Here is a 20,539-nt window from a genome sequence, read left to right as displayed (position 1 = left end):
AGCTTTCTGGATGCTGTTGGGAACTAAAGAATCCTTTGAAAGCAAGTTCTTCTGTCTTCTCAAGTGACTGCTAATCCTTGTGCTTTATTTTAAACAGTACACACATCCAGTGGAAACCTGTCTGTTTTGCTCTGTTACTGCTTGCTTAGTAGATGCTACGTTGATGATTACAGAGTGATTTCATGAGTGTTCATTTTTATCCTATGTATGATCTGTCTTGCCTGTGCTAGCATATTGCTACTTCTTGGATAACATCAGTGTTGTGGTTTGTTGTCAGTGGCAAATGCTCTTGCTGAGCCAACTTTTTGATCTGTTTAAATTATTAAGATAAGTGGCATAACATCTCCTTGGAATCTTTTGGTAGCAAGATAGTGTGTTCTGTGTTAGGAAAAGAAGGGTTGTGTGTCTGTCTGTTCCTCTCAGAAGCTGTTGAATGTTCTTAGACCTTAGTCTGCAGCCATAAATACCCAAATCTAACCTGCAATTATTAATTGGGAGCAGAGCCAGCAAACACTGCAGTGTTGGAATTTGACATTCCAAGAATTGTGGAAAACAAACCTGGGGAGCAGAGCAGCAAAGAGAATTGGTTTGTGATCACTGCATATACAGGAGATGTGTTTGATGGGCTCTGTGTTTCTCGGAGAGACCTTGTAAAAAAGATATGGAATAAATATGTCCAGATGGAGGCTGGTGATGAGTGGTGTCCCCCAGGGGTCTGACTTGTGTTCAGTCGTCTTTAACATCTTTATCAGTGATATAGATAGTGAGATTGAGAGCACCCTCAGTAAGTTTGCTGATGATACAAGCTGAGCAGTGTGGTTCATACAGCAGAAGGAAAGGATGCCATCCAGCGGGACCTTGATAAACTTGAAAGGTGATCCCTTGTGAACCTAATGAGGTTCAATAAAGCAAGGTGCAAGGTTTGTGCCTGGGTCAAGGTAATCCCAGATACATATACAAGAGAAAAGAACTCCTTGAGAATAGCCCTGCTGAGAAGGATTAGGGATTCTTGTTGATGAAAAACAGAATATGAGCCAGCAATGTTTGCTTGCAGCCTGGAAGATCAATGGTATCCTAAGTTCCATCAGAAGAGGGTGGCCAGCAGGGCAAGGAAGGTGATTGTCCCCTTCTATTCTGCCCTTGTGAGGCCCCATCTGGAGTATTGCATCCAGGCCTGATGCTCCCAACACAGAAAAGATGCGGAGCTGTTGGAGAAGGTCCAGAGGAGGGCCATGAAGGTGGTCCAAGGGTTGGAGCACCTCCCCTATGAAGACAGGCTGAAGGATCTGAGCTTGTTCAGCCTGGAAAAGAGAAGGCTGTGGGAGACTTCACTGTGGCCTTCCAGTATTTAAAGGGAGATTATAAGCATAGGGACATATATATTATAAACATTAGGGAGGGAAGATTTAGGTTGGATGTCACGGGGAAGTTCTTTGCTATGAGAGTGGTGAGGTGCTGGAGCAGGCTGCCCAGAGAGGTTGTGGATGCCCCATCCCTGGAGGTGTTCAAGGCCAGACTGGATGGGGCCCTGAGCAGCCTGTTCTAGTATTAAATGGGGAGGCTGTTGGCCCTGCACATGGCAGGGGGTTGAAGATTCATGATCCTTGAGATCCCTTCCAACCCTGGCCATTCTGTAAACATGAGCAAAACCAACTTTTTACACAGTTGGATAATGATAGGACGAGAGGGAATAGTTTTAAACTGAAGGAAGGGAGATTTAGAGTAGTTGTCAGGGGGAAGTTTCTTACTGAGAGTGGTGAGGTGCTGGAACAGGATGCCTAGAGAGGTTAAGGATGCCCTGTCACTGAAGGTGTTCAAGGCCAGGTTGTACAGGGCTTTAGACAACCCGAGCTAGTACTTGATCTAGTGGCTGGCAACACTGCTTGTGGCAGGGGTGTTGGAACTTGACAATCCTTGAGATTTTGCAATGCCAGCCATTCTATGATTCTATGATAAATATATCTTTGAGTAACTCTCTTTCCTATATTTGAATGCTTCCTAAATGTGTTGTCATAAACTGTCTATGTGCTGAAGATGTGCAACTTGATAAGGTATGATAGATTGTGTTATAATTGTGACAATAAGGGCATGTCCAAACACACAGCAAATATTTTCCTTCTCCTGTGGAAAATGTTTACACAGGAAAGTAGAGTTTAGGTTTTGTCAGCCAAAGGAGGAGATGATGACACCAAAAGCAGATGCCTCTAGTAAATTTGTTATTTGATAAGTGGATGAATCTACACAAACTTTTGCATGAGAGGAAGAACGTAGTAATCCCATTCCTATCTCTACAACAAGTAATGTGCCAGTACAAGAAGGTGAGTAACCTTTCAAAGTGCCAGGCACTGAGAAAGGAGGTCATATAGGAAGCAATTAATGGTTAACCTGAGGAGGTCCTTTTTCTACTTTCTGTTTGGGATCAGCCAGTGTCTGTATGGAATGGGGAAACCTAAGTACCCACAGAAAAGGAAAAGATGGGGATGGCAGGCTGGGGAAGAGCTCTGGAGATCTGAGATGGCTGCTCCTACTGTACACACAGGGCAGCAAACGTGACTTGCTGAGAAAACCAAGCTCGACCTCTGCAGAAACTCCTGCCCCACTCTCTGGGTCTTTTCTGGGCTGCCAGTCGCAAATTGTGCCTGCTGGCATTCTCCAGCACAGATGTGAGAGCAGGCTGTGGCTGGGATGTGGCCAGAAAACACTGTGTTAGGACAAAACATTCTCTTTCCTTATGCCTATGCTATTAAACTTGTGAAAGCACTCAGGGCTGCTCTCAGCTGTAGTGCAGGTGAGAGAACGTAAGAAGCATAAAGCTGGCTTACAGCCAATGGTATTCTTGTCTTTCTTCCTCCTTTTATTTTTGTTCTCCACCTTGAAGCATGGGAATGTAGAAATTGAATTTTAACAGTTTCCAAATTCACTGTAGCATGGCCACTGGAAAAAAAAAGTCTTAAGAATGAAAAACAGCCGTTAGCTAGTACAAGTGGGGCAAGAATGTCAGAACACTGCTGGAAGTATGAGCTGTCAGGCTTGTAAAACAACTGTTATCCTGCACATTTTTATGGGGGAAAAAAAAAGTATTTGCATTTACATTTTTTGATATTTGATCTATGATACACAAACCTTATAAGACTGAGTCTTGGTTAACATCAGATGAAGTTCTCTAAGCATAGATGCTTGTGTAAAGTGCCTGGATTTTCAAAACTTGGCTGGAGATTTTGTGGCAGCCTTTCTTGTGGTTATTTCTGGCACCTCTGGCTGCCAGTTGGAACATGGATTTCTAGATATGTGTGGAAGTGGAAAGGCATGGGTGTGAGCACTTGTGTAGAGTAGGAGCCTTTTAATAGAAGCAGGCTTGATTTAGGATGAGTATCTTTAAATAAGCACAGGTTTGGGGAGCAGATGTAAGTATGAAATCCAAACCAATTTCCTCATTCCGGCTATTAATACAAGAGAGGGGAAGAAAAGGTCCTTTGAAGTGATTTCAAACAATAATTAATATCCCTTGGAATCTCCCCATCAGCTCTGAAAGTCTTGGTAGGAGGAAGTCAGAGCTTAACCTCGCCAAGTGAGATAGGCAGGGAAGCAGGGGGAAAAAAAAGTCGGAAGACTTTGTTCTGGGTGCTGGAGATGCCGCTTTCCCTAACTTTTGCTGCAGCACTGTCTTCCTGCCTCTGATGCTGTCCTGGATCAGTAGTCTGCCTTGGCCTGTCCCAAGTGACAGTGCCTTTTCTTTTGGTGTAGAGATTTGCAAAATACTCAGGGGCAACAGGAGGCAGCTGTGCACTGATAGGAGAGGTTAACCATAAATTTCCTTGTGATGTGTATCTGGAAACCCCCTTGTGCAAACTATGATCCCTCACATTCCTTGTTGAACCCAGTGACATGCTCTCAACCTCGTGTTGTTTTGGCTCTCAATTCTGTTGTGTTTTACCCTCACTTTGGTTGGGCCACCTGTAAGCTGCTGGGGTGACCTGTCTTGTCCATTTTTTCCCCACCAAAACCAAGACTGAAAATGAAGAAAAAAAATCATGCCCTAGCAGGCAACTCATTGTTGCTCCACTGCAGTCATGAGCTCTGTAAGAAAATGACCTAGTCTCAGAGAAATAAGGAGAGGCTTTGAGGATGCCCTCTCCCCTTGTGGGAAGGATCTGTGAGATGGGACCAACATGGTGTGAGGAAGTGCTGGCAAAAAGTTCAAGGCTCTGAGAGATGGAGATAATGCTTGCCTGTTTATATTAATGAAATGATGTGTGAAATTCTCCAAAGGAAATATTTTATTCTGGTGTTTTGTAAGCATAAAATGAAAGCTTGCCCTTTGACAGCACTACTATTTTCTTTAAATGCTCCACCAGAACATATTGTCCCTTCATATCTGTCAATACAGTGTCATGCCCTGAGAACAGAATGTTGTCACAAGACAGTTGTCTCCTGTTGCTCCATAAATGTTGAGGTGAAGCCTAAGTTTATTAGTTTTTAAGGCAGAAGATATTGTTTCTGCACATTTTTACTGGATACGGTGCCTTAATTGCTGTTAGTCTTAGTCCAAAAGGCCTTGAATTTATTTTACTTACTGGAAGGCAGTAGATGTTGAGGCCAATTGCACACTTCATGTCTAATTTGTATGTGTCAGCCTGGCCACATAGCAGTTCTTGCAGAGGAATGGCTTCTGAGGTGCTTTTCAGCAATGCACTGCCAGCCCTTGCTGTTGCGTGCAGCGCACCACACAGTCCTTGCTCTTAGCTTCCACCAAACAAATTGCTTCCTTCCCCTGGTGAGGAGGTAGGTTTTGCTCTTGTGTGGGTTGCTCACTGCAGCTTTCTCCAGGGACTGTATCTGGAGGAACAACAAGAGGTATTTAAACTGCTGTGTTTAGCAGTGGGGCTTGTGGGTAGATTTCTCCACATTACTGTGCTTCTTTACTCTCACCAGATTTGTTTTCAATAAAGCACAGAGCTGCTATTGCTCTTCTCAGGCCTCAACTTGGGAACAACAGTTAAAATATATGGCAAGTTTAGGCAGAGGAGTTTTCTGTGTCTAAAGGTATCTAACTCTGTGACTCTGGTCTTTGGATGGACGGCATTGCCTGTGGGGGATCTGAACTCAGGTTGCTTCTTTGTGATGAGTCTCTATGGTTTTGGGCTACACATTTCCAAGTCTCCCCTCTATCTACAGAAGATCAGTGTTTCACTCTTGAACTGTCATCCTGCAGGCACCATTTTTTTTCTGCTTCTCCCTTATCCTTGCACTTCATTGTCCATTATGATATGAGAAGGATATTCCAACAGCAATGCAGCTCCCTCAGGAAATATTATAATGAGAGGGGGACAGCTGTTGGTAGTGCTTTTGCTGGGATCCTTCCATTGCAAAGGTGGCTCCTTAGCACCTGAAAGTTCTCATACGAATGCTGTCTGCATGAAATTATTAGCAAAGGTTTTTCTGTGGCTGCTGGGGTGCTGCATTTGCTTTCAGAGAGGGAGAGCAAACTCTTTGTTAATAAAACTTACAATTGTTTCTGTTGTGATTGTGCATAATCCCTGAGAAGAGAAAACTCTTTAAGGCTGGGTTTGATTTTTGCCTTGCTTTTACTTGAACAATGCAGATGTCTACAGCTGCACTTCTGCTTTCCATTTTTTTCTCCAGTACATTTTGCTCTTCAGGTTCTCCTGAGGTGGCAAAGACCTTTGGGAGTTGCACAGGCTGCTGAGAAATTGTTGTTTGCTTTAAAATATTCTGTTTCTATTGGAATCACCAAACAAAACAGTAAAAAATCATTATGTCCTTAAAGCTTTATTTACACAACATGCATTTCTGGCTAAGTTTGACCAGGAAATGTTTGCTTTAAGTGTTTTATTTGGGATATGTTTAGATAATAGAGTAAAGAAAGAGCAAGAGATGTGAAAATCCAAAATAGCAAATGATAATGCTGTTATTTAATTCTTTTAAAAGCAAAGTGAACTTTTCTGATGACCCAGATTAGACAATGGGATAATGCATTAAATCCTTCCCAAAGGAAAAGCAAATAAACAAAAAAATGATTACCTCCTTTGGTATGTAGCATTATAAGTTGACTGGCATAAAAAATAGCCTGCAGTTCAGAAATGCAATTGCAGAAGGGAAAATATGATCAAGTTACTTTGAATATTAACTTTTATTGTACCATTGTTTCTCCCATGTAGCCTTTTTCTCAGTATCAAAATAGGGGACGCAAGGGGAAGACAAGCAAAACTTTAAAAGCTAATCAAAGGAAACGCTGTTGTTCTCTGGGAATAAAGAGTGTTACTGCAGTAGGAAAAATGCTCAAGTCAAAGAGCTGAATGGAGGAGATTATGAGGAAACATTTGGATGAAAACTCTTGTTGAAATCAGCTGAATGAGAAGAAAACAATGTTCGAAGAACACTATTCCATCCCAATTCTGGAAATTGATTAATAATTATTACAAATTATTACAAATCTTCATGGACTATAGTCATGTAACTTCCCGTTGTGATAGTTTCATAGCCTTTTTTGCAAATGTCTGTCACAGTGTTGTCCAAAAAGCGAACTGGTCACCTTGTGTGCAATAAGTCAATTCTTGCACGCTCGGGAGAGACATTGCTTATTTATTTCAGGATTGCGCAAGCCTGGAGGCTAAACAGTTTCCCATATATCAAGCACGTGCACAAAACTATCTGTACAACATTTAAACACAAAAGTTACTGAGTTAGTAACTTTCCAGGCCATTCTCCTCTTCATGATTGGTTAGTAATTTTCATACAATTATAAGGATTCGTGGACCTTGACTTCTCTTGCTAAGTTGACAATGTCCCCAAAGTATCCCAATTAATTTTTCTTTCAAGGCCTATCAGCTTTGTGAAGTCCCTGGTTAAGGATGTGAAGTATTTATTCTTCTGATATCTAATGCAATGGTAGCTCGGTCTTCTGGCTCTGAAATGGGTAAGGTTTCTCAGGTGTATATGTGGCTCTATTATGTGGAGAATCTTGTTAATTTTTCAGTACAGCGCCTGTGTTGGTGATGCTACTATTACAAAAAGAGGGCGCTACTTACATCCTGACTTCATTGTTGTGGAGATGCCAAGGATGTCTATTGCAAGCATGTGCTATAAGTATTCACTTTATGGCTTGTTCAGTTTCATCTTTTAGTTCTGGTGACATAGCCTTGTGAAGAGCGAGCCTTCCACAGAAAGTAGAAGTTGCTTTTACTGTGGCATTCTGCATTTTTGATTTCTTGCCACTGCCATTCAGCATCTCTAAAACTCTGGGTGGGATTGTGGTGCCCGCAAAGTATTTCATCCTGTTTAAGACTCGGATATAGGACACCTTTTTGAGGAAGCCTTCAATATCTGATATCAGATGTTCCCAGCTTATCAGATGTTACCAGAGAACTGTTAGATGTGAATTCCTTAGGTAAACATAGAGCTGCCTTGTGTTTATCTTGTCAACAACTGCATTAGCTCTGTTTGAGTCATCTTGCCATGGTCCGCCTTTCAGGGCTTGGCACTGTTACGTATCCAGATGGGATCTTCTTTTCCTGTCAGGAATGAGGATGATAATAACTGGCTGCCATTACAGTTACTCTTTCCTACAGGATATTCAGTGCTCCAGACCAGGTGTCCACATGTGCTCTTTGGAAGGTGTCTTTAGCCAGGGTACAGGAGGGCCGGTAGAGGGGGCCCTGATTTCTGACATGATTACAAACTGTGCTAGTCAGAGTGGGCCTGGCCTTGCACTCAGGGGGGTGAGCTTTTCCCTGTGACTTTCCAGTCAGTGATAAAAACCCGAGAAGCCTTCCTAAGCTTGTGCTCAGTGAGAAGGGTTTCAATGAAGATGACGGTCACTGCTTGGTAAGGAGTTGGTGCTCAGGAGTCAGCCAGGAGCAGGGTAGGGTGCAGGTCTCACACAGAGGGACTGGGGGCGTGCTGCAATGCTTCTGTGCTTTTGGTCCAGGATGGCAACAGCTGAGGAATGAGGAAGAGAAAGAAAGTCACCTAAGTGACAGCTAGGAGACAGCCTGGGAGAAAACCTCCTGACATAAATACTGTCCCATCAACCAGCAACCTGCTCGTTTCTCTCATACAGCACAGCGGAAATGCTTCTATTTCTGCTCCCTAATTCCACCCGAGTGTAATTAGCCTCAGGCTTAAGGGAGGTGACTTTACCCCAGGATTTCTCTCTCTTTCTGAGATGAGTGACAAAATCCTCATTGCTTTCTGCCTTGAGGCAATGCGCTCACTGCCCTCACTCAATTTACTTATTCTGGAGGGAGGAGAATATTTGTTGTGTCAGTATCCCACCCAGCAGTTGTAGGTGGCGGAAGTGTGTGCTTCACCATCCCATGCTCTGGCGGTTTCTGTGGGTGTATGAACAAACACACTTTCTTTATTTTAACAAAGCCCTGTGTCTTCGGCTCGGTTTGGCTCGGCGCCCTTCAGCCCTGAGCAGGATGAAGTTCGGAGCCTACGAGAGCAGCTGGCTTCGCGAAGCAAGTCGCTTGAACGAACCCTGCGAGAAAGAGCAGACCGGGCCCGGGCCTGCCTTCGGCCCGTTCACCACAGCAGTCCCTTGGGGCCGGGGAGGGGCGGCTGCCGGCAGAGGGCCTCAGCGCCGCGCCGCCGGTACCCGACCGCGGCCTTGGGGCTGCCCCGAGCTCAGCTGCGGAAGGACGAGGCAGGACTACGTCGGGGCGAGGGGCTGAGAGCGCTGCCTGGTAGGAGTGCCGGGTCTTACACGTGGGTCTGCAGAGTGATGCTCTCCAGTCGAGAACACCTCAACAGTTGCTTTTGTATGTTCTAGTCATCGCCTATTAAACTCTGTGACTTTAACTAGAGATCTATTGAGGCATAGATGGTAAGCTATGAGGAGTTAGCAAGAGGTTAGGAAGGCACCAAAAGCAGCTGAATCTGACAATGAAACCCCCATAGCATTTTTCTCTTTTTGACGTAAATGGAGAGACTGCTGTAGCACGTATGACTACCAGAGCAATAGGACTGGTGGACAATAGGATGGCTGTGAGCCAGCAGTGTGTCCTCATGGACAAGAAGGCCCACGGGCTCCACAGGTGCCTTAAAAAGAGCGTGGCCAGCAGGTTGAGGGACGTGATCCTCCCCCTCTACTTTAACCTGGTGAGGTCACATCTGGAGTACTGTGTCCAGTTCTGGCCTCTCTGCTTCTAAAACAGACAGAGAGCTTCTGGAGAGAGGCCAGCGGAGGGCTGCAAAGATTATTAAGGGCCAGGAGTATCTGCACTACAAGGAGAGTCTGTGAGACCCAGGATTGTTCAGTCTGGAGAAGACAAGGCTGAGAGAGTATCTTGAGTTTTAAAATTGTCTTAAGTATGGCAGTTAAGTCAATGGGGACAGTCTCCTTTTGGCAATGAGCAACCGTAGAACAAGGGGCAACAGGCAGAAACTGGAACACAGGAAGTTCATATTAACACAAGGAAGGTCTTTACTGGAACAGGCTGCCTGGAGAGGTTGTGGAGTCTCTTTCTCTAGAGATATTCAAGATCCATCTGCGCACCTTCCTGATGACCTGCTGTAGAGAGCTGCTTTAGAAGGGAGGTTGGACTTGATGATATCTAGAGGTCCCTTCCAACCCATATGATTCTGTGACTGCTTATTTCTCTCACACAGACGTGATGTGTAATTCTTTATAAACATATCAGGTACTCATATGAAAAAAAATTAAGCCTCCCACATTCACTTCTGTTTTTCCTTATTTGAATGTTTTCCATTACTTCCTGTTTCTACCTCCTTTGAAAAATGGAAGTGTGACCCTGTGAAGTGGAAATCAGCAGGAACTGGATTATTTGCTGTTTTGGCTGTGTCTGTAGTTTCACTGGAAGCGGGCAGAAGCTCAGTCAGGGTGCTGAATTAGGATTCTTATGGAGACTGAAAAATCAGCTACTCACTGAATGTTGTTTTCACAGCTAACTGAAGCGGGACTATCAGAAAATGAAGAACTTGCTAATCAAGTTTCAAAAGCGAATAGGTTCATTTGCATTATACCTTTAATAAGAAGATATGAAATAATGTGTGCTGAGATGATGTGATCTTTCTAGATTTCCTGTGAAGTAGCTTAGTGACTTGAACATGAGCAGGGAATACAAATGTAGGAGCTGCAGAGATGTTTTTCATGGTTGCCCTTGGAAATCAGTGCTATTAGGCTAATTCATCTCCAGTATTCAACTCATTGTGTAATGGAAGAATTCATTCCTTAAGTTCAAGAGCTAGAGTGGTCTGCATACCTACATGTGAAAAACAAACAAACAACAACAACAACAAAAAAAACAACCCAAAAAAACCAAAGCATCAGCATCTTTAAGAATAATCATGATCAAAGATTGAGTCATGACTGATACTGCTGATGTAAAGAGGATTGCTTGTAAGCACAAGTGTTTTCAGGATTGAGTGTGCTTTTGCAAATGATGACTTGGCACTGATGATTTGTCAACAAATTAAAAAAATTATACAGAAAGTATCTTAGGCAAGTATATCTGTGGTGTCTCTGCACCTAGTTGTTTCTACTGAAATGGTTTTACCCTCTGTAACTCCTTGACTTGCACTGAAGTACTCCTGACTTAATCCAATGCAAATATTTTATCACGCAGTAGTCTCCACAAAACCCTAGAAATACAAGAGCTGCCAGTTTCCATCTAGTTCAGCATTGTCTCTGACAGTGCTGTGGTCAGCATGAGTAGCTTCTGAGGAATCTACCAGAAATTCTGCAAGATATGTTTGGAATAAACACTGGGAAAGTTTTGCTCTCCCAGTTCTACTGAGCTTGTGCATTTATACATTGTAACATTGCATGTTCTTATTATAAATACAAATGTCAAACACTGTCATTTACAAAGATGTTGGACTTCTTGGAAAAACTGAATGCTGGACAAGAAGACAGAATAATAATTTTTGCATATCAATGGGCCTTTAGGTGAATGTGGCAACCTGTTCTGTGCAATTGTTTGCAAAGCAGGCTGTACCTTTGTGGTGAGCAGGAGCTTTGCTTTAGTGATAGCCTGGTTCAAGAAGTCCATTGGGCAACTTTTCTTCTCTGTGGCTTCGTGTGTAGGGCTGAAGCCAGTGGACTAAAATGGTGCATTTAATCAGACAGCCCAGGCTGTTACAAGTCACTGCTTTTGTAGCATCTACTCTGTGAATGGGAAGTTAGCAGGCTGAAGTCCTGAGTGATGATCTTATCAGTAGTTTATTAAATCAGACCAAAAAAAAAAAAAAAAAAAAGCATTAGTAATTACTGATAATTTTAAAATAACGAATATGTGGTATAAAGTGTGCAAATCATGTAAAAATATACTTACACAGTTGGTACAAGGTGGGTTCAGCTGATGGCCTTGGATTTTGTCAGTCACAGTGACAGGGGATAACTGGGTCACTTCACTTGGGTGCTTGTGTATGTAAAGTGCACTGATTTTTCAAACTTGGCTGAGATAACTGCCTTGGCTCTTGATTTAAGGACTCTGGAAGTGTTTTTGGTAGGGTTTTAGATCATAGTATGTAGTGACGGTATACTTAAAGACTGACAGTTGTGCATCATAATGCCAAAACCTTTTTTAATCTGGAGAACTAAATGCACAGGTTTAAGATGCCAGTATTTTAAGGTATAACAAGTTGTGAGGAAGTAAGATTGCTGTGAGAATTATTTAATGAGAAAGAACCACGTGCTGAGGATGGCCCCAGAGATGCTTTCACTTTTTGATGCTTTTTCACATTTTGAGATGCTTGGTATGGAAGAATGAGTTTTCTAGCAGCAAGAGGCAGCAACGATCTTCTGCAGCAGTTAATATGTTCTTTTCTTGGGGGGGAGGGAGAACCTTCTTAGTTCATTTGTAAATAGAAGCAAAGTGACCGGTGTGCAAATTAAGAAGGATGACATTTGAAAGCTGAATCATGGATAGGGTGGTCCTTGATTGCGAGCTGTTGCTTATGCCTTTAGAAAGAGGGGAAGATGTATGGTTACTTGGTTTAGAACTGGACTATATGAAGCTTCTAAATGTAGGTAGTGCTCTTTTGTTAATACGGGGTCTGCTGTTTGCTCAAATGAAACTGTTCACAAATACTTTTAATGGCCAGACAGAAGGCTTCCCTGTGCTGCCAGTGACTCAGTTGATTAAAAGCAGGTAATCAGGGGAATGTGATTTATTGAAAGGAATGGAGGAGGCCCAGTCCTGATGAATTCACACACAGAGCCGAGGTGAAAGGTATTTCAGAACATGTTAAAGGGGGCGAGAGGATGGTACGTTATGGACAGCTGCCTGTTCTCAGAACCTGGGGAAAGAGCAGCTCTGATGGTAGGACAGAGCAGAAATTCTGCTGTGTTCTCATCCCAGTTTGCCAACCAGAAACTGAAGTTTCTATCGCTGTTTTTTTTTTTTCTTTTTTTTTTTTTTCCTGTACAATGGATTGTGTATTATTCCCTAATACAGGCTTTGGACAGGTTGCAGAAGTAGGGATTGGTGGCTCAGGAGGAGCTGAAGAAGCAGTTGCTGTGTGGTAACCCTAAACCTTGCTCAAGAAGTGGACTTTTCCCTACCGAGCTACAATAGTCCCCTTTGTTCCCCCGACTGTCCCTGTCCTTTCTGCTGGCAGACTGCTGCTCTGCGGTGTCACTTGAGCAGTCTGCAGAGCCCCCGTTCTTTCAGAATACCTCACGGACCTCATCCCTGAGGCCTGGACGGCAAGGCTGAGCCCAGGAGCGGCAGCCTGTTGCCCGAAAGCGCGGGCACAGCGATTAGCGTCGGCTTCAGTCCCCGGTCCGCGGAGGGCTTTCGGAAGGCATTTCTTGGGAGCGGAGACGCGGTGGCTCGAAGCGTCCGGCGTCCAGGCGGCCGAGCACCTGCGGGCCCCGAGGCGCGGCGTTCCGCCCGGCCCGGCGTGCGGGCGGGGGGCGGGCAGGGCGAGCCGGCGGCCTCGCAGACTCCTCCTCCGGCCTCCCCGCCCCGGGCCCCGTGACGCCGAGCGGCCTCCGAGCGCCCGGGGAGGGAGCGGGGGCTGGGATGGGACGGCATGGGAGCGGGCGAGGGGACGGCTGAGCCCGCGGGCGCCTTTAAATTCGGGCCGGACCGGCCGCCGCTAGCACAGCCGCTTCTCCTCGCCCCGTCCCTGCCTTCGGCCCGGCCCGTAGCCGCCAAGCGGTAGCGAAGCGGGCAGCCGTGCGCGACTCCAGACACGCGTGGGCCGGCGGAGCGGCCATGCCCCGCAGCGCCCGCTGAAGCCTCGCCGCTCCACCGCTCCGCCGCCGCCCCGCAGCCCCCGCCCGCCGCCAAGCTGGAGGAACGCCGCAAGCCCGAGCCCCGCAGGTGAGCGCGGCCGCGGGGAGCGGGAGGCGCGGGAGCACCTGCACGGTGCGGCTCCCGCTGCTCCGCGCTTCTGACCGGCGCGGGGCTGCCGCCGGGCTGCACTCAACCGGCTCTCGGTACCCGGGGTAACTTTAAGAGCACACTTTTCTTGTGTTTCGACTGAACGCGCCGGTACGTTGTCAGCAGCACCGGTTTGAAGGAAATCCCGTTTCCTCTCAATTTTTTCACGCTCCATCTGGTGTTCGGACGCACGCGGCTATTTCCCTTCCTCAGACCGGCAGAAGGGAGCTCCTTGCTTCTCGTCGTACCCTTTGTGAGCTTCCTGATGCGAGCTGCAGGCAAGGGTTGCTGTTCTCCGGAGCGAACGCTGCACTTGAGAACTCAGCCGTCCTTTTGTTCACACCCCTAGGTTGCTTTTTTACTCCAGCGTTAATTACTAGTGGCTTTCCCCTTGGGCAGGAGCGCATCCTCAGCGCCCGTCCCGGCTCCGGAGCCGTGCGGTGCGGCCGTTCGGCAAGGGGCCGGCAGTTCCTCCAGCGCCCGCTGCAGCCCGCAGTGCCGCGCCGTCCTGAGCGCCCCTGCGGAGCGGCCCCGGGAGCCCCCCGAGAACTGCCCGGGGAGGGCAGCCGTGCGGAGGTGGAGCACAAGCAGAGACGCGGCGGCAGCTCCGTAGAAGAGCTGTGCCGCGCAGTATAGATACTCGCTGTGTTGTTTCAGTGAAACGCAGTTTATTTAAACAAAACGCAAGGAAGTGCGTGTCGTGTGGGGAAACAGAATTTGCTCCTCGTTAATTGCTGGTGTAACAATCTGCAGAAACATAAGCATTTTTGGTTGCTATTCAAAACGAAATTTTTTGTGCATTAAGAGTGAGGTATGGTTACCTCCCCACCTCCAACAACAGCAGAAAGCCCCCTAAGGCTCCCAACTGAGTTTAGTTGTAATAATTTCCAGTCATGTGCAGGATGTTTAAATGAGATTGTTTGCATCTGTGCGCTTATTGGCGTGCTTGCTTGTGTGAACTAACCCATGTGTCTCTGTCTTCACTTCTCCTACCTGGAATCCAGTGCTGAAGCAAGTGCTGAAAGAGCTTTCGTGGTGACTTCTCTTGTGCCAGAAGCTTGTAGAGTCTGGTTTTGCAAGACTGTTTCGGGCAGTGGCTTCAGCTCACAGTAAACTAAACAGAATGTCACTTCACCTGTCTGTGAACGTCAGTGTCCTTTAACTGGCAGATGTTAGTGTGGTCTGCAGTGATGCTTATGTGTTCCCTCATTCAGATACAAAGGAATAAAATTGTGTTTACCTTTCCTACCTTTCCTAGGAATTATTAAAGGAGAGGTTTGCCCATTCCTTCTTCTTCTCTCCTGCAGAATGTGAGTTTCATGTGTATTGGAACAGTGGACTCAGGGAGAACTCTAAGCTGTGTTTCCAGGACTGTGGGGGAATGACAGCTGCTGGGCAGTTAGTGATTGTCTGTTAGGAACTTCTGGCTTAGTGTGTTGCTGCTGTCCAGAGTTGAAAGTGGGGTGAGAAGGAAATGGGACTCTTTTTTTTTTTTTTGGTCAGTTGGAGGGGAGGAAGCACGAACTTTTCATTTGTGTGCACAGGGCATTCCTAGCGAGTTAACGCCTTGTACACGTTCCCATTCAGCACTTCGCAAGGTCCAGCGGTGTGTTCTGCATCTGATAACTGAAGATTTTTTCCTTCAGACTGCTGCATTTTAAATCCTGAAACTGCTGTGCAGTCAGAAAAAATACCACCCGTGTATACTAAGTGTTGCCCTGCAATATTGTTCGTAGTAGGGCTTTAGAAAGAATTCTGTAGGGGAACTCTTAAAATGTGTGTTTTGCAATCTTACTGTCTGTATAGGGCAAATGCTTCAGTTACTGATGCCCAGCGCTGATAAGGTTGCGTGCAGAGTTTGGTTCAAAGGAAAACATCCCTGCGAGAAGGGAAAATCTGTAGCTCCTGTTTTCTGCTCCACCACTTATTGTGGAGGGCGCCTTGCTCACATACAGACGTGTTCTTTCAGCAGTGGTGGAGAAGCAGCTTGTGTTTCTGTCCAAAGGATTTTTAGCTATACTGCCACCTTGAAGACCTGTTATAAATAACAAGCTGGAAGGTGCTCTGGGCAAGGTTGTGAATGGAAAGTACTGTGTAGATGTGTAAAGAGAAGTTCTCTATTTGTTTTTCTGCCAATAAAGTCTGCAAGCCTCTGTTTCTTCTAAGAGTTGGGGAGTTTATCCTGCGAGAGAGAGGCAATAGTAAAGGCAAGATACATCAAGGATTTCCTGGATAAAGGGAAGGTGGATTGTGAAAGTGTTTATTCCTGTGGTACAGAACAGGATAATCCTGTGTGTTGATGTGCCAGTCTGTTAGTCTTGATTTCCTAGTCTTTTGACTGTTCTTATGTTGGTTTATTGAGAGGCATATGTCCCCATCTACAGAAAGGTGAAGAAGGGTTCCTTTTTGCAGGTTATGAGCACCAGCGGATTTCAGACCATGTTTGCAGCCTTTTGGCACGAGTGCTGTGGCATCAGCAACCTCTGTCGCACTGGTAAAAGTGACAAGCAACCCTGTCACTCTTCAGTAATCTCCCTTTCACATGTTTTCTTTGTGTTTTCTTTGTGTTCTTTTTCATTAGGTTTAGAATTTGGACTCCTGCTTTGAGGAAATTAAAAACTTTTTGATAACCACTATTGGGTTTTCTTGTTCCAAGTCAACTAGCTGCTGCCAGCTTCAGATCCGTTTAGAAGGCTCAAAAGCAGTGCTCTTTGAAAACCCGGTAGTAGCAGTTGAGTTGATATTGGTAAAGGAATGCATCTCTGTGAGTAGCCTGGTGTCACTGTGCTACATCTGGGGGAAGGAAAGCTGCTCTTTGTGAACTAAATGAGGTGGGAGGGAGAAGTGTTTCTCTTACATACCTTTAACAGTATGGTTTGAAATGAAAATAGACTAATAATATAGTTATCAGGGTTATGGTGAAAGCCTATTTGAATGCAAGCTGTCGCTTGTGTCATGCTGCTCTTCGGTGACCTCTGAGCCAAGAAAGAACATGGTATTGTCTGTCCTATTATTTTTCAACTGCGTGATTACATTAAGAGAGAAGGAAAGAAAAACAGCTTTTAATTGCCCTCCTGTAATTATTAGCTTTTCACACAGGTAACTTTTAAATTTGCGATCAGAGGACTGAATGGCCATTTGCCTGAGTTTTATGGGACTAATAGAAACATAAGAAATACAGATCTCTTTTTTTGCCTTTCAGATGTGTTTGGTTTGGAGTTGCAGATTTCTGTCCAAATTACAGCCGTGTAAATGGAAAGCAGGACTTACAGCATATAATAGTCACTTGTGAACCGTACCTTTTGAGATCGGCTGATCTTGGTGGGGATATCAGAGGAAAATACAGCCTTATTTTCAACAGCTTTTCTCAGCAGAAATATTAGAATAGACAATTTGGTCTTGCCAAAATTAGAATTCTTTTGATTTCATCTCAAATGAACTTATGAATTCTGGAAGTGTAAGCTGTTAGTAGAGCCGGTGCTTCTTGAGAAATAAGAGGAAGAGTAAAGGGGGGAAATATTCATATCTAATACATATAAAATGTACAAGAGAGGGAATCAGTTAAGGTGAGGGAGAGGAGTTTTCCAAGCCACAGCATTTCAAATCCTAACTTTATTCTATAATTACACACTTAGCCAGGTTCATATTTTTATTTTGCAGTATATGCTTGCTAAATGCTATTTATTCAACCTGATTTGAAGCAAGTCTTAATTTTCTTAAAATAAGCACTCATGCATTTTTCTCACGTCTTGAAGCGAGTCTTGAAAATTTAAACTTGATAGGAGCTGTACTAATTGCTTCTTTTAAGACTGAAGATTACCAAAAGAACTTCATTTCCCTCTTAATTGTGGGGTATCTTTCTTAGTGGTGTGTGCAACTTCAAGGTTAGAATATTTTCACCCTCAGCTCTTTAATGCTTTTGCTTTATTTTAATCACCTCTGTCTCTAATTTCACCTCTTAACCTTGAACAAAAGGTTGCACTTAACTGCCTTTATTGTACCTGTGGCTATATAACACTTCAGATGCGTCGTCAATCCTTATACGTAAGCGTAAAGATTTTTTTTATCAGGGTTGCTAAATATAATAAGACTTTGTTTGGATTTAAGGTTGAGAAATAGTTGCTCAATAGCTCAAGGAAAAGTAGTGCTTGAACGTATTAAACCTGCTTCACTGCATTGGAATTGAATGAAAGTGTATTTGTCATGCATGGAGGCTGTGCATGGAAACTTCTCTTAGGTTGGCAAATTCTGTGCTAATGAAGTGAATTTTAAGCAAACTGCTAAACTTGAATATTCTGATATCATTTCCATGTCTGACAGTTCCTGCTTTCAACAGAGAAACTGAACAGCTCGAGAACAGTAGCTCTGTTAGGTAGCCCAGCCTTTGTGTCTTTCAAGGCAGAAACAATAATAGCGATGAAGGAAATAGACGGGTCCTTTGTTCTCCTCTGTCCCCGATGAAGCTTCGTTCCAAAGCCTTAATGGCACAACAATACAGTGCGCAGTGCTCTAAATCATTCAGCATCTCATGATCTATTAGGCCAGGCTTGTGAACAACAGCTGAGCTGGAGTAGTGTCCTGGGTACAGGGTCAGCGTGATGGTCTGCAGAAGCAGATGCCTTTGTAATGCTGCTGATACGAATCAATGCTGCCTTGGAATCAATACAGCCCCAATACTGTTTTTGTACCCTTCTTACCTTTCGAGGAATGCTGAGTCCAGTGAGGGTGTTCCCTTAGTTCTGCATAGCACTTTAACACTGGTGACTCCTGCCCTTCCAGCAGTTGGGCTCATGGAACTTGAAGGCCATACTGAGCTGGGATGGAAGATGTCTGCTAACATCATCTTTATTGAATTCACAGACAAAATGGAGCCATCAGTTGCTTGTGGAATGAGGTTGGAAATGGGTTGACGATTAGCACAAAGTATTCAGTGTGTTTGGATTGGGACTTTAAGGGTGGTGCTCAAGTTTGTGTTTCAAGTTACAGAGTTCACCCATAGGGCTGTCAGATAGCATCACTGATCTTGCTGAGAAAACACATTGACGAAACAGATGGTGTTAGCAGAGTATAAAGTTTAAATGCTTTCTGTTGCAGTGTGAGTTCGTCTCCGGTACGTTACTGACGCATGCAGCACCAAAATGTGCTTGGAAAGAAAAGTCTTTTCTTGCTTAAGATCTAGTACATCTTCTCAAGGAATGTGAGAGGTGTGAAGATTTTCCCATAACTGCATAAGTGCTTCTTATTCAGGCGAAAGTAGTGTTTGGCTCTTTATGTACAGTATACAGTATATTTGTAGTATTTGTAGTATTTGTATATTGGATGGCTACAGCTGGGGCTTTAGGAGAGGCAGCGTAGCTCCCACAGCTTCTGCCTTCCCTGGCATAAAAGCTTGGAGGATGCTTTCTGTGGCCTTCTTGGATAGTAACTTTTGTACTTACCTGTACCTAGAGAAGTTGATTTTGACTTCTGAGTAGGATGAATCCAAGTCCTGAGTAGGCTCTCATGTCAGACAAAAGAAGAATTCTGGTTAAGATACTTGTGGCTTCACTGGTGACCAGTGAAAAGGGGAGAGTCAGGTCCACTGGACTTTGTGCTACACCTTGAGTTTTCCTTCAGAGAAGATCTTGGAAGCGAATGAAGCCTGAGAGCCTCTGTGCATGGAAAGAATGCAAGCGAGTCTGGGCTTGAGTGCTGGCTCGGGCCTGTGCTTCACTAAAGATGTAGGCGAGCCCAGGCACCCTTCCTTCACCTCTGTGGGCACTGAGCTGCAGCCGTGATGCTCCAGCTGCTCCCTTCCCCGTGCTGTTCCTGTTGGCACTACAGGTTAAATGCATGTAACCATTCAGCATAATGCTTGAATGGTCTGTACTCTGTACCCATGGACAAAATAGTGGAACAGAAGAAATTGCTGCAAAAGACAAGTGTCCGAATTTATTTTTTTTTTTTTTCAGTTTTATTTGGATTACCCACCTCTTTGCCAAAAATTCAAAGTATAATTTTTGTTGAAAGGGAATATGCTACAAAGCAGTTCTGTGGAAATCCCAGCTATGTCTTAATGTCAGAATCTTCTCCAGACACTAAAACTGTCTCCAGCTTTTAAAATAATTACTCTACCTAAAGATCAAACTAGAGGAGCTTAGAGACAGTGCAATTCACTGAAGATTAGGTACACAGTTTATATTGAAAAAAAACAAACAACACAAACCTTTACAAAATCATCTTATGCTCATCATGCTCAAAGTTTACCTTCTGGTGAATAACCTAAATGTCTTCTGAGCCTGTACTGCAGCATGTGCATAGAAACTTCCCTGAACATCGTAAGTTCATGTAATTAATTTTCTACAAATGAAGCTGTCTTTCTTAAATATATTTCTGTCTCTTTAATCCTAAATTCTGAACAAGACATCTTTGTGGTAAGTAGTCCTAGTATGGTGATGCCTTGACTTAAAATAACTTTGTATTTTTGCCTGGTAACTCGGTAAAGGTACCCAGTGTTTTTGAGGAAGAGATCACTGCTGTTCTGGCTATGACCCATAGTTTGAAGTTCTCAGGATTGTGTATGAAGTCGTGGACTGTGGTATCAGCCCAACTTCTCTGGCTCTGTTCCCGGACCACTCGTTTCACTTAAGAGAGCAATAAAAAATGCAAGATAATTCCCAGTTATCTGCACCATTAGTATTATAGTCTATTTTCCTTTTACCTTTAAACAGTCATATTCCAATTAGCTGCTGAGCATAAAGCAGTTCTTTGTTACTAAGTGTCTTCAAGATATTGGAAGACTAAAAGGCAGCTTTGCATCTCAACTCTGAAAATGAGCAGGAGTTAGGCAGTTTTACATTCTTCTGAAATGAAGATTTCCAGCTGAAGATGACCAGCAAGGTTTGTAGGTATGAACTTGTGTAAGTACAGGACAAACCCAAACTGCTCTGGAAAGCTGATTGGGTTGGGCAGCTTGTGCTGCACAGCTGCTGACCATGCAAGTGCTTTGTTGCCCTCTCAATCCCTGTCTCTCTCTGTGGCTATACCTGATACTCTGAGCTGCAGAACTGCTTTTTATGTTTGTTTTTTTTTTTTTTTTTTTTAATAAAGTTGGTGACCAGTAAGGTGGCCCTGCCCCCTTAAAAAAAAGGGTATGAGAATTGCCATATCTCACTGTGTTTTTA

The 20,539-nt window shown here is 44.4% G+C and overlaps 1 protein-coding gene and 1 long non-coding RNA gene across 7 annotated transcripts in view; one reads left to right on the top strand and one right to left on the bottom strand.

Annotated features, from left to right (window-relative positions):
• The window catches only part of SLC4A4 (solute carrier family 4 member 4), a 231,487-nt gene that overhangs the window by 34,791 nt on the left and 176,157 nt on the right, over positions 1 to 20,539 (top strand). The window contains exon 1 of one of the 6 annotated variants that reach the window (XM_052683191.1): positions 13,059 to 13,316. The exons of the other annotated variants lie outside the window; for them this stretch is intronic. The gene's annotated coding sequence lies outside the window, so the exon portion shown is untranslated. Of the gene's footprint in view, positions 1 to 13,058; positions 13,317 to 20,539 lie in introns of those variants that run through there. 6 annotated transcript variants of the gene reach the window in all.
• LOC128080735 (uncharacterized) lies at positions 7,871 to 12,829 on the bottom strand. The gene is made up of 3 exons (XR_008206863.1): positions 12,665 to 12,829; positions 11,319 to 11,947; positions 7,871 to 7,959 (listed from the first exon to the last, which is right to left on the bottom strand). It is a non-coding gene; the product is annotated as an uncharacterized LOC128080735 (long non-coding RNA).

Source organism: Tympanuchus pallidicinctus, unplaced genomic scaffold (genome assembly GCF_026119805.1).
Source record: "Tympanuchus pallidicinctus isolate F22 unplaced genomic scaffold, pur_lepc_1.0 scaffold2, whole genome shotgun sequence".
NCBI lineage: Eukaryota > Metazoa > Chordata > Aves > Galliformes > Phasianidae > Tympanuchus > Tympanuchus pallidicinctus.
This window is presented reverse-complemented; position numbering and strand designations above follow the sequence as displayed.